The sequence below is a fragment of the Protopterus annectens genome, chromosome 5.part0 (assembly GCF_019279795.1).
Source record: "Protopterus annectens isolate FY-2018-M chromosome 5.part0, PAN1.0, whole genome shotgun sequence".
NCBI classification, from domain to species: domain Eukaryota; kingdom Metazoa; phylum Chordata; order Ceratodontiformes; family Protopteridae; genus Protopterus; species Protopterus annectens.
In genome coordinates, this window is record NC_056735.1 from 1450022302 (window position 1) to 1450035101 (window position 12800).

The window sequence follows — 12800 nt, forward strand, 5'->3', positions numbered from 1 at the left end:
TTATTTATTTGTAGACTGGGTTTAGGCTAAAATCTGGATAGCAGTATCACTGCAAGGGGTTTGAGAATCCAAAGAGAAATAGAGAAAAAACAGGCATACTTTTTTACATAGTTACTGAATGATTGATGTTTGTTAAATTAGCTGGTGGACTGATCCAAGAAGGATGCTTTTCATACATGACTCTGGCATACAGCTGGAAGAGTTAAATGCAGACAAATTAAATATGGATACATATCACCAGTGCAGACAAAAAGAGGGAATGTATACTGCATACAATTCAGTCATGCAAAAAAAATATAATTAGTAATACATATGAATATTATTGCATAAAAGGATGACCCTGTGTACTGTCATAAAGTAGTAGATAAGAGTGTACAGCATCATGCTATGACTAAACATTGACAGAATCTGATTAAGAGAATAGTTAATCTTGTGGCAGCTGGTTAAACAATGTAATACACGAGTATATGGTACCGTGCAACATTAACATTTGAGATCTTGTTATAAACAACTTTACCCCGATAAAAATATTATAAGAATATCCAGTAACAATTAAAAATCATAAGTTATCCATGCAAAGGAGAATATTAAGTTGTATGAACTTCAGATAAGAATGCAACAAGAGAATCATGAGCGATACATATTTGTAGGCTGTTCCAGATTGAGATGGGGGGGGGGCTAATCTAAGCTCCTGTGCTATTATAAACTCTAGTTTCAAGTGCTTTTGCAAGTCTTATTCTTGCAGTTTAGAATTTGATTGTTCATGTCTGAGTAGAGCTTCAAGAGCTAGATTCATTCTTACTATGCAATCTATATGCTAGTGGGGGAACAACCCTCCAAGAACACTTATATAACCACCAAGAAGCAATTTGTAGCTAGTAAGCATGCAATTTATTAAGTTCTAATACAACCAATCAAGTGCCAAACCTTCCAAACTCACAGTTTCAAAGCAAGGGACTTGCCTATCACCTCAGTAAGCTGCTGCTCCCAGCCATAGGGAGGGAGCGCTGCTCGCTTCAAACTTTAATATGAGTTCATATAAGCAGCTGTGGAGTGAGTGGGTTTAGGATTGTGGAAATGGTTTAGAATTAGGGAGTAGGAAGTGAGTTTTAGGGTTAGGGAGTGATTGGAGAATTTATGTTTAGGGAGGAGGTTAGAGTTTTTGGATTAGAGAATAGGAAGAAATTTTTAGGATTAGGGAGCAATCAGGGAATTTAGATTTAGGGAAAGGGTTGCAGTTTTAGTACTAGGGGGCAGGGAGTTTTTTTTTGGTTAGGAATTGATCATGGAATATAGGTTTGTGGGGCTGGACTTTTGGGTTTAGTCAGTGTTTGGGGAATTGTATAGGATTGCATGTTGGGAGGGATATGCAGAAGCATTTGAGAAAGTGGCAGAAAGCAGGTGTGTTGTGAGTTACTAGCATGCACACACCTGTAGTAGGTTAATTTTATTAGGCTTTAGTTTATATTACTGAGTTCCACATAAAATTAAACTAAATTGGAAGAACATGATACAATGAGCTGGCACTCAGTGAATATGTGTGTGTGTGTGTGTGTGTGTGTGTGTGTGTATATATATATATATATATATATATATATATATATATATATATATATATATATATATATATACACACACACACAGACACACACACAAACACACATATTTTTAACAAGGGGAATAAACCCCATTACAATACCAAATAGTTGGTTTTGCCTCCTGCATTCCCATACCTAAAATAACTAACTAAACTGAGGTCACAAAAGCTTGGCGTAAGCTGTAGGAAATGTCAATTTGTTTAATCAGATTCATCTGGCTGGATTTGATGTTGTGGAATATGACTGGAGAACCAGATATCTTTTATTGCAAAATAAACGGAAGACTGTTTTATTCCACGAATGAGTTATTATTATAATTTAATATATGTAACAAATAATATCAGTAATAACCATGAAGGAAAATACACCACAAAGTATTTAGTCCCCTGAAGCATTTTGCCTTGTTATTGAATGACATGGAAGATTCTACTATTTTAAAATCCTTCTGATATATTCCACACAATAAAGCAACATGACATGTCACATCAGTGGTGAAAGAAAAACACTCCCTGGGATTCAATATTGCCTACACTAAGTATACACCATTCTGAGTGAACAGACACCACTGTCATAATGCACACCTTCTTCCTCCTAACTTTAGTTTTCCTACTGATTTTTCTTGTAGCTTTAAATATTGACAGAAATTCATAAATGTTACCACAAAGTACAGACTACATGTACACTTAGTGTAATCTTTCTGAGTGACTAGAAAGCAAATGTCCTCTTTGTTCTTGTATGATGACACTACAATGCAGTCATTTGGGATACACTTTTCTCTCCATAAGGTTATGAGTACCCTCTGGAGCCATCCGTCCCTAACTCACGTAACATCTTGAGCATGTCTCCCATGACCTTATCTGAGCCTGCTGCTTTCCTTGACCTCATTTTCTATAGTACTGTTTTTTTTCTTCTAGGGTGGGCTCCTCTTCCTCTTTCATCATAGGCTAGCCCTGAGTAGTACAGTTTCTGTGGGCTTTTCTTCATTCAGAAGTTGCTGGAAGTACTCCATCTATCTGCCTTTGATGTCCTGTGGACTGATGAGTAGATTGTTGCTGGCGACCATTGTGAAGGGTACCTGACAACTGCCTTCTTTATCTTTCTGCCTTTGCCTTGCAACCTGGTAAAAGTTCTTTATGTCATCTGCTGAGTCACTTTCTGTAAGCTGGTAGAGTGCATGTGATACCTTCTTTTGTTCTACTGCAACTATTGTCTTAGTAACTTTGTTAGCATTTCCTTCTTAGCCTGGGCAGTCTTTTCAATCTCCCAATTTGTCCAATGCTTCTTCTTCTGATAACTTCCAGGACTTTTGCATTCCACAATCAGCTTTCTTTATGCACATTATTTCCATTCCTGGCTCAGCCATATATCTGCTCTGTAGTCCTCACATACGCTGTGACCTTGCCATTCTTCTTCATCTACACCTGTTTTCTCTTCTTCCTGAGGTGCTAGAACAATGAATGTTTTCTTGAACTGTTGTGCTTTCACTCCAGTCAATTTCCAGGTCTTCAGTCTAGTCTCTGTTGACCTTAAAGCTTTCTCTGACCAGTGCTTCCAGCTGACTTTGACAACTAGTGGTTTATCCTGTGAACCACCTGCTTCACTGTGGATGGCTTTGCAATCTCTGATCCTATCCTAATACTCTTTCCATTCTAGGGAAGTCTTCCTGAATTTCATATAGGTCCCTCTTGTATGTGATATTGTGACTGTCTTGCTGAACCATGTGTTGGCCAGTATCAAGCCATTTGCCAGACAGAATTCTAGAATGGCCTCTACTTATTTATTATTGGTCCCCCACACATGTGGACTCAGGTAGTCCTCATACTGTGTACTGTCTATCTGTCCCTATATGATCCTTCAGGTCCCCTGTTATCAACACCAACTCGAGTTGTCCTGCTTTGTCTAGTAGACCCTACAACTGCTGTGTGATTGCAGTCTTTTACTTGCTGTCACTACTCTGCTGTGGATCATAGGTTGAGATTGTGCTAATATTGCCCTGTCTTTACACTAGAGTTTGATTGCCATGAGTCTGCCACTAATTATGACGACAGCCATTGCTTTCTTCTGAAGACTGTCCCTCTTCACAATTCCCACACTATTTCTAGTCTGTCCTCCCCCTGAGTAGTACACTTTGGATCACAAGCCCATTGACTTTGTTGTACTTTCCTTCCATCTTGCCTCCTGGATATGCAGGATGTCCAGCCTTCTCCTTACCATTGTGTCCTCCTCTTCCATGCTGCACCCATCCTGTCAGTGAATCTACACCATGTGTAGTAATCCTTACTTAATATTTGTTGGGTTCACTGGATTTATATACAGTTTTTGCTCAACAAAGCTATCCTTGGAAAACCATGCTGGATAACTTGACTCTGGCCAACAATTTATTGATAAGGGCTGCTGGGCTTTTATGGTGGGCACACACTAGCCAATAATGGCCCATAGACTCATCCCAACATTATGCATGGAGTCCTGGTAAAGGTTAGATCCTCAACCCACTTGTCATCATCAGATACCCATGTCCATTTTTTGGTGACTTGACCATGTCACCTAGAGCCAATTCTTATACTATCAAGTGGCTAGCCATGACACAGTGCTCAGCCTGTGATCCATGTTCTCCTATCTAGAGGATAATGGCTGAGCACCACAAGTGATGCCAAAAAACAATCAGTCTCTTCAACTCTTCCCCCAGTAGGCATCACCTACAGATTGTGCTCCTGCCCAGTTCTCCATTTAGACTTTTTTTTTTTTGAGGTGGGAAACACCCAGCATGTTTTTGGGAGGTAGGAGGAACCCCACAGAAACAGCATGAAAACTCCACAGGCATTGGTCAGAAGTCAGGAGTGAACCTTGTATATTGGAAATAAAGACCTTAGCCATTATGCCAACTGGTCTGATTACCACGCATAAACATTGTGTACTTATTGATCTGGAGCAGCAGGTCCATCCTTATTAATATGCTTGCCCAACCTTCCTCTTCACACAAAAGAAGACTTTACATGCTTTCTTTTATTAGGTTTCTTCAGTTCTGGAGAGGAGAGGTTCCGTGGTGCATTATAGAATTGGGGGAAGGTTCTTGGCAGCCTGGGAAAGTTTGATTTATTGTGTTGTCCCAGCACCCGTAGCTTGTTACTGATGATGGAGCTGCTCTTTCAGACCTGTTAGGTACATAACATTTGTTTGTGTTACTGCTTGCTTGTGCTTTTTCCTTCAGAGGTTTATTTTTAAACAGGCTCCTAGCTAAAACAGCCTCAATGCACACACTCTTGTTGTTATTCAACTAGAGATGTTTTCTTCTAGCTTAAAATAATTTGTTTTGGAAAGCATGTATTAGTTCTTTGACAATTATCTCATATATTATGTTCATGGTGTTAGTTAAAATAATCTTGCTGGTCAGTTATTAGATCGCAGTTTCATCCCTCACATTAATATTTCCATTCAGGGCATTGCTGTTCACAGAATTTTTTTTCAGCTTATACTGCCTCTGAGTTGTAATTTTGTTACTCTGCCATACTCTGTTTTGTGTGTTACATTTTAAGAAAGTATCAAATGCATCATTTGCATGTTATCTAGATTTATATAGATGTGATTTGCTTCACCAACGTGTAGACCTTGCCAGTGAATAATTCAACAGGTAAAGGCGTTCTGCTTCCTCCACTAGAGTATGTCTAGACGGTTCTAAGTTCAGCATTGGCATATAATTTACAAAAACTGCAGAGAGCACCAAATTTATTACTGGGGCTTACAAGCAGCTACAACAACAATGCCATACTATTAGGAATGTCTGTTGGTTACAAATCAGCCTTATAGTTGTCTTCCTAATCTGCACTTTGATCTGCAAGCCTATCAGTTGCAGGTCTCTTCCCCACATGATCTCTGTCTGCTTCCTATCTATCTGTTCTTTAATATTCCCTAGCTTACGCATACAAGGCCTTCTCTATTACTGGTCCCTCTGTTGTAGAAATCCTTTCCAGGCATAACTTTCCAGTTATGTGCACTGTCTACGTTCCTGAGATAACTTGCCATTCCTTCATCCTTCAACAGAGGGCATACTTCTCATATGTCCAGATTTTCACAGAATGCCCAGATTTTTACCTCATATTTTTGTCTGTTCTTCATACAGTTTGTGGTTTTTTGGCAAATCACTGATGAGTGAAGTTACTAAATAATGACATACATTTGAGTTAACTTCATATCTTCCAGAAAATGCATGATAATGCAAAGCCTATAATAATACTATCACCTTCCTAACTTTATAGCAGCAATTTTTAAAATTTGTTCCTGATTTAGGGCCTTTGCTCCCCTCCCCCAATTGTTTCAGTTCATTCCAGATTTCTTACACTAAGAGGTTGAGAGCTATGGCAGATAACCAAGTATTGCTACATTTGCACTGTAACATAGGTGTCATCATGTTTGTATTATCTATAACTGTTAATGGGCATGCATTCAGAGGAAGCTCATAATGGTGTCCTAATTGCTCCAAATATTTGAAGTAATCAAAACCTACCGTTTATTCTTGGTATTTGTATTTTACTACATTAAAGGTAAGGCAGTGCAGTGATGCAATGAGTAGCATTGCCACCTCACAGCAAGAAGTTTTCCAATTCAGTTCTCATAGGTTCATAGGTAGGTACTAGGCTATCAGCCCAAGGGCCTAAGTAAGCCTAGCCAACAAGGTTCCCTGGCTTACACCACCCAAGAAAGTTAATTTCCTGTGCCCCTGTCAAGCAGAGCCACAGAAGTGATCCCCGGGGTGTATTTCCTATTTCCCATCCACTCATCAAGATTTTTCTTGAAGAGTGCTAATGAGGAACTTTGCTTGACATAGATGAGTAGCTTGTTCCAGAGTATAGGAAGTCTCTGGGACAGGAATCTATCCCTCCAGCATGTCCTGTTGATTGTGGTGACAAGGTTTAGATCCCTAGAGCGTGTAGCAGGGGATTGGGATTTCTTAAGGTGTAGCATGTCCAACAGCTCTGGGTTTAACATAGCTTTATATGTTAGGCAGAGATCTCCTCAGAGTAGGCGATATGCTACAGAGTAAAGCTGGAGTTTTTTGAGACGGTCAGTGTACGGCATCTGTTTGAGGCCAGTAATCCTCTTTGTGAGGTACTTCTGTGGCCTTTCCAGCTGTTGCAGATGTCTTGTGAGGTACATTCTAAAAGGGGCGTTGTACTCTATAATGGGTCTAATGAGTGCCGAGTAGAGGGGAACAATGACCTCCTTTTGCCTGGATGAGAACCCTTTTGTGATGAGGTGTGCCACATAGAAGGATTTCCTGACTACTGTGGCAATGTGATTATCAAAGGAGAGACTACTGTCCACTTGGGTCCCAAGGTCTCTTATCACACATTCAGCATTAAGTAGACTGCCATTTATGTGGCAGTTCATGGGTACAGAGTTTTTACCAAAGGGGATGACAATGCACTTTTTGGCATTGAGCTTGAGGCCATGCCTCTGACACCAGGCATCTGTCTCAGTGAGGCCCTTCTGTAGGATGTCCACATCATTTGGGGACTCGACTATGGCTCCTAGTTTGCAGTTATCTGCAAATTTAATTAGCCAGAGGCCTTCTGTGTTAATCTGTACTTCGGAGAAGTAGATACCAAACAGGAGTGGTCCCAGGACTGAACCTTGTGGTACTCCACTTGTCACTGTTTTGAAGTCAGATTTGGAGTCTGCAACTTTTACAGTGTGGGTTCTGTCAGTGAGCCAGTTGTCAACCCATCTTGTGATGTAGGGATTTATACCTAGTTTAGTTAGTTTAGTGAGTATAGCTATAATTCCAGAATGGGGGATGGTTTTGAAAGCCTTGGCGAGGTCAAGATAGGCTGTGTGAACCACCCTACCCTCATCTACGGCTTTGGTGACTGCCTCAAAGAAGTCGATCAGGTTCAGAAGGCATGATCTGCCTTTCACAAACCCAAACTGGGTGGGGTCTAGAGTTTGGAGGTTACCAATGTCTTTGTTTATGAGTTCCATGATGACACGTTCCCTGGCCTTGCAGACCAGGCTCGTCAGGCTAATAGGGTGATAGTTCCCAGGATCAGTGGTGGCTCCCCCTTTGTGGAGTGGGATAACTGTTGCTTTGCACCATTCAGTGGGCACAAAGCCTGACGTGAGACTATGATTGAACATTGTGCTTAGGTGGGAGCCAGTTCGTTCTGAAGTTTGTGTAAAACACAGCCTGGGATGTTGTCCACTCCCATGGATGCTGTGTTTTTGGTTTTAGAGAGTGCAGCTTTTACCTGTATAGATGTGACTACAGGGACTCTGCATTTTTCCTGTATAGATATGGCCTTTTTAAGGGGTGAGAGGGGGTAAAGTTAGCACTGAATCTATCTGCTAGGATGTTGGCAATATCAGTTAGCTCTGTAATTTTCATGCCGTTGTGCTGTAATTCAGAGCAGATTTGGGTATTGTCATTGAGATTCGTGACATAGCTATAGAATGCTTTGTGGTTGCCCTTAGAATCAGTGGCAATTTTGTTTTTGTAGCTAGCTTTGGTGGATCTTATAAGGGATCTCGGCTTCTTACTGAGGCTGACCAGGGAGCTCCTCCACTCATGGGATTTTACTCTCTTTTGCAACAGTTTCTTCCTTAGTTTGTTTATAGCAGGGGACCACCAGATTGGCTTCTTTTTTTGGAGGATAGTGTTTTGGTTCTGTTTGGGATAGCACGATCCATGCACTTGTGAAAGTGCTTATAGAGTACATTTGTGTAGGATTCAGCAGTCGTAACTGTATTGTCCATCTGCATGGATGTCATAAAGTTCTCCACTTCTGTCTTAAGAAGCATGAAGTTGGCTTTGGAGAACTTTTTTTACCATGGTTTCCTTAATGGTGGGTGGGAGCAGGATGCAGATATCTAGGGTGATTAGCTTGTGGTCGGATCTGACCAACAAGGAGTTGATTTCAGGTGTGGAACACCGGTCACTCATGTTGGTAATGACTAGGTCTAGAATATTGTTGCCCTGGTGGTGATGTGGATAGGTTGATCAAGGGCACTGGAATTTATGAATTCCAGAAAGCGTTGAGCGAAGGAGTTGATACATGAGTAGTTTTCCCAGTTAATGGTGGGGTAGTTGAAATCACCCATTATTAGGGTTTTGGTTGAACCCTAATATTTTCCAGTATATCAAGAAAAGAGGAGTGGGAATCCTGGGGCATGATGGGGGATCTGTAGCAAGCTAAAATTTGGATTGTAGTTTTGCCCAGAGTTAGTTGCATTTGGATAACCTCGGATGCATTATGCTGAGCAACTAGCCTAGAGGCATGGATATCCTTAATGAATATGGACACACCTCTGCCTTTGGTGTTCTGGTCCAGGTTAGATGGCGGAAAAATGTGGTATGAGTTATAGCCTGGTAATGCAGGGGTGCTCTCTAGAGCCTTGAACCAGGTCTCAGTCACTGCACAGATATCAATGTTCTCCATTTTAAGGAGTGCCTTGAGTGAGTGCATTTTGAGATTTAGACTTCTAGCAGTGAGTAGCATTACCCTCAGTTTTTGCTTGCCTGTTCCTGTTACGGTGGTGAATTTGTCATTTGAACCTTGCCTAAAAAAGGCACTATAGCGGCAGCAAGAGCCTTAGTCAATATCCTAAATCCCAGAGGCGACAGGCACAGGCCATCTCTGGCAAAGCATCATGGTCTGTCAACCATGTTGTTCCAGGCAGACAGATACTGGATCCCCTTAGAATGACACCAGAAGCTTAGTCAATTGTTGAAGTCAATCATTTTGTCCTTGTACTGCGGCAGCATTCTGGGTGATGGCAGGATGCTACTCTGGGCTAGGGTCATACCTGCCTGGGCTACAAGATTGGAGAGCTCTTCCACGTCTCTTTTCATGTAGTCCAAAGAGGTATGTCTCAGGTCATTCACACCAACATGCACAATCACAGAGTCATATTTGTACTTGTTGTGGAGTGACCTGAGTGTGTGGGTTATGTAGCGGATCCTGGCACCCGACAGGCAGCTGACAGTAACCTTCTCCTTGTTTAGCCTGGTGAGTGGGATATCAGTGTGCCTGACTATAGAGTCACCTGTGACTAGTTTGTTGGGTACGTTGGTTTGCCTTATGGGCTGTGATTTATTGGCACACTGAGTCTGTGGGTTATGTGTCATTTGGGTTGTGTTGGGGGTGGAGGTTGCTTATGTTTCTGCTTTGGAGGTCTCTGTTTCTTGAGCTAATTATTATTGAGAGCCTATGTGTATGTTTTTGTGTTTCTATTTTGGTGGTGTAGGGTTAGTGGGACTATGTGATGAGTGTGGTGTGGTGCAAGTGTTTACCTTCTCCTCTTGACTGCAAGTTCAGTCTTGGTTGGAGACAACTTTACCTCAAGTTTGGCTAGATAAGTGCATCTCTCACAGGTTGTGGTGGTGTGTGGTAGGAGGAGAGGTTGTCTGACTTCCCATGCTCTGGAACAAGATTCCAATCTACATTAGGCAGAGCTCCTCACTAACCCTCTTCAAAAGAAACCTTGACGAGTGGATGGGAAACAGAAAGTTTACCCCAGGGATCACTTCAATAGCTCTGCTGGACAGAGGCACAGGGAACTAAGCTAAGGGGGTGGCAAAAGCCAACACATTCTGGCTAGGCTTATAATTGCCATCGGGCAGATAGCCTAGTACCTACCTATGAACCTATGAACTAGTTACAGGAAAAGTGGGAGCCAAGCGCAAATGCAGACTTTTAAACCAGAAAGTTGAAAGAGATGGAAAAACTGCCCAAACGGCCAATAAACGACAATTTCTGGGCCAGAAACCACTCTTGTGGTAGATAGGCTACCTAGTGCTTACCACTCCCACTGATAAGCTAGAAGGCTTCCCTCCAACACAAAAAGGCTTGGGGGGGGGGGTTCAGAAACTTACAAGCAGTCCTGGATACAGCAAATCTGGATCTGGACTAGACTAGTTACAGGAAAGGTGGGAAATGAGTGCAAACGCAGGCTTTTAAACCAGAAGGTTGAAAGAGATGGAAAAACTGCCCAAACTACAATTTCTGGGCCAGCTTTAACACCTTTTTTGTGAAGTCAGGCATATCCTTCTCATGTTGGTGAGAGTTTTCTCCAAGTATTCCAGCTTCCACCAAAAGACATACAGTAGGTTAACTGTCAGTCTTACAAACTGTGTGTGCATGAATGTGCATGTGTGTGTACGTGCGTGCGCGTGTATGTGTGTATTCTGTAATGGGCTAATGCCCTGTCCAGAATGAGTTTTAAAACAATGAACTCAGCTCCTGGAATAGGCTGCAACACCTTCACAAGCCTGTAAAGGATAAAGCAAGTTATTTGAAAATGGATGCCTGGATGTAGCTAGGCTGTGACTGGCAGAAGTTACATGAGGTGCAGTTTGACTAACTTTTACTTGCTTTCGTATTCATTTGCTGACAGTTTTGTTGCATGTGTTTTTTTTTTTTTGTACAGAGACATTTATTTATTTTTTTATTTTATTTTATTTATTTAACATTTGTTGACCGGGATACACTTAGATTATTTGTGAGTAGTGGGGTAGTGTTTTTTTTGTTTGTTTTTTGAGGTGCATCTGAGGTTAGTACACCTCAGAGAAGGAACAAGACAGCCATTACATCAGCTGTCAGTGATCCTTTCTTCTAGGAGTGATCTCGGAAAGAGAGTAATCATGTCTGAGGGTGTAAATGGCTGGCTTTCCCACATGGGGGTGCCCTTCTGCAAAAAAACTAAAAAAGGTGGTTATTTCCAAGACTGTGTGTACTCAAGCTATAATAAGTTACAAGCTGTTGTGACCAGGCAGGTGTGATATGAACTTTTTGGTAGCAATCAAATAAAGTAGATCTGGTCCAGTTCACCTACAAGCACAAACAAGCAAATAATCAAAAAGTAATATAATCATGTCTATTGTCTAGGCACTTTAGATACAAGTTTTATATATCTCAGTACTGCTTTCAGCATATTCATCTTGTGCTGTTTATCTGTTATCCCCTTGATATTACTTATTTTTCATTGCGGTTAATTTACTGCTGTTTCTGGAAGTAGTCTAACTTCTTACTATGAACAGCCTCTGACTCTCCACTTTAATATTATCAGAACATCTAGAAAGCTTGTAGCTTCTGGAGACCTAGCTACCTCCTGGACTCTTGGATTAATTCAGTTATTTCCACTACAGTTATTACTGTCTACTTAGACCAGTTATGAGGAGGGATGCAGGAAAAAGATGAAGAGTAAGACACAATTGAGAAAAGGTGCAAAAACATAATCTGGGTGATGTGGGCAGGTGTTGCTGAGGAGAACTAGGGGGTGAGGAGTGGAGGCACTTAAGGATGTGTATGTGTTCGGGGGAGCAGTGGGTAGCAGGAGGTGACATAGAGCACTTAATCTAGGGTACCTTTTCACCTATGACCCGACCATGTATAGAAGGGAAAGTGAGGACAGGAAAAACAAAACATTAGAAGGATAAATGCAGTTAAGTGACAAAAACAGAACAACTTACAATTGTTATTATATCCAGTGTGTGACAGCCAAGAGGTAATGCAACAAATCACATTTGATAAAGTAATGAGACAGCAGTGGTAACTATTTATAAGCTAATTGTTTTAGTAAGCTAGAGAGAACGACAAATATGGGAAAGCAGACTATTAGTCAAAGTTCATGCACTGATTACATAAGAAGGAAGGGTAAGGTATTCACAAAAAATGGTGCCCATATTTTTTAAAAATGCAGAGTCTGCTATGTATAGACTAAATGCAGATCTCCAAACAGTAAGAGTTAACTTGGTCTTGATATATAAGTGACTGAGAATGGCTATTTACTGAGATTCGGTAAAAGAAAAGGGGTCACAAGTCAAAATGAAGTAACTTGAAAATATATGTACAAGTTAGTTGGCTTTGCATAGGAACAAGCAGTGATATTCTCCTGTCTCTTAGAGTGAAACACCAGAGAAACAGTACCCAGTAAAATAGTTTGCCTGTCCTATGGAGATAAGGATGGTTCTATCCTGGTGGTAGCTGGGAACAAGGAAAGGAGATTCATTCCAACATTAGATTTTTCAAGTCTGATAATGAGGAAAAAAATGTCCTCTAGGTCGAACTCCCTTTTAAGATCTAGGAAGAGGATACCTGCCAAGAAGGCTGTGTCCATACTGGTGAAGGTAACGGTTGGCGGCATGAAAAGGAACTGTCATAGTGCTGAAACGCTTCCTGAAGTCATGCTGTTAACTGGATAGGCAGGTCA